This window comes from Spea bombifrons, chromosome 3 (assembly GCF_027358695.1).
Source record: "Spea bombifrons isolate aSpeBom1 chromosome 3, aSpeBom1.2.pri, whole genome shotgun sequence".
Taxonomy (NCBI): Eukaryota; Metazoa; Chordata; class Amphibia; order Anura; family Pelobatidae; genus Spea; species Spea bombifrons.
Genome location: NC_071089.1, coordinates 1326253 through 1327859, shown reverse-complemented (window position 1 = coordinate 1327859; position 1607 = coordinate 1326253). Strand labels below are relative to the sequence as shown.

The 1607-nt window shown below is 44.9% G+C and overlaps 1 non-coding gene across 1 annotated transcript; it reads left to right on the top strand.

Moving 5' to 3' along the window:
• The first annotated feature begins 897 nt into the window (after window positions 1-897).
• On the top strand, window positions 898-1012 carry LOC128487886 (U5 spliceosomal RNA). Its single transcript, XR_008353332.1, has one exon. It is a non-coding gene; the product is annotated as a U5 spliceosomal RNA (small nuclear RNA).
• Window positions 1013-1607: the final 595 nt, after the last annotated feature.

Below are 1607 nucleotides of genomic sequence, written 5' to 3'. Positions count from 1 at the left end.
AATAACACGCGAACCCAGCAATGCAGGTATAGATCACCCCCTCTCTCTAGCTACCCCCTCCCTCCCTTCTCACTTTCTACACCCTCTCCCCCACTTCTATCTATTTACCCCACTATATACCCCTCTCCCTCCCTTCTCACTATCTACACCCCCTCCCCCACTTCTCACTGTCAACCGTAAACCATTAACAGTACTCCGACGCTAACTGTAACTGGGCCTCTTCAAAGCCATGAGCTTAACCCGCCCCTAACCCAAGCTCTATCACCAAACCTTTCCATGCTTAAACGTTTCTAACCGCTAACTTTGGAAAGGTGGTTTAATTAGAAAGATTGGATTTGTGGAAAAGATATATTTGCTTTCAAAGGAAACAGCATCAGGCAACTTGGTATTTGTGAAGCCGATGGGTTCAGCACGCCACGATTGGAAAAAAGAGTAGTAATCAGATTCCATCCCGAAGCCTTACCCCTAACCTTGTAACACAGCCCAAAGAATGTGTGCCAGGAACTTCTGGTGGCTGCAGCAGAAGGGGAAGTTGCGGACCCCCGTAGGTAAGCGGTGGGGGAGTTACAATCTTCAGCTTTTCTTTTCTTAACGCAAACAACATTGTTTCAAAGAAGCAACCTCGCGCCCCAGTCACTAAGACTGCTGGAAGGTTTGTTTGAGCTGCCGCCTCATTTGAATACCCATGATGCACTGAGAAACGCCCCGCCTTATTGTTAGTTTAATAAGACTTTAAAACAGCCCAATATTAAATAGTTCCAATCCCTTTGCAATTGTGTTTTGCATGTGTTAAAGGTTCCAATGATCAGGCAAGAGCTGGGTGGGATTAATTAAACACACCTTAACCTCGAGGAGCACTGCCTGTGGCCGGGCCGTTGCCCTGCGGCATGCTTGGGTATACTCTGGTTTCTCTTCAGACCGAATAAATCTTTCGCCTTTTACTAAAGATTTCCGTGGGGAGGAACGACCATGAGTCTTAATCAATTTTTTGATGCCTGGCGTTTGCTGGGCTTCTTTGCTGTTGTTAACGATAGATCAAAAAGATTGCTTGCTTTAGTCGCAAGCTTCGTCCTGGCTAAGGGCTGCGTCGCATCCAGAAGCGCAAAATATCCTGCCTGTGTCATGCTATGTACTGTTTGGGGTTGTAGAAATGCTTTAACGAGGCAGAGTTAGACCACGCCCTCCATACTGTATGCAAATAAGCCTGTACATATGATTTCAAGCATATTCCCAATTGTTCTTTATGATAATAAACAAACCAAAAAAGAAAAAACAACTGTCCTTAAATGTTTAACATTGAGATCTCTGTTCCTCACATGTGCAGTTGTATTATTCATTTCCTCAAATATCAATAGTGAAACATCTGGAAAAAGTACTCACCACACGCTTAAGGGGCCGGTTTTCAGCATGGAAAAGACTAATGCGGCTTCTGTACGTTCAGTGATCATAGCTTTTTTGCTATTTGTTTAAAAGCTTTCTGACACGAGTTGGGAAGCTCTATGCGTGTGGAAAGATCATGTCGAGATCGCTTCTCGGCCTTTTGGCTAAGATCGAGTGTCTTGCCTGAGGTTCGTGACGATTGGTTGTTGTTGGATCTCGGCCTTTTG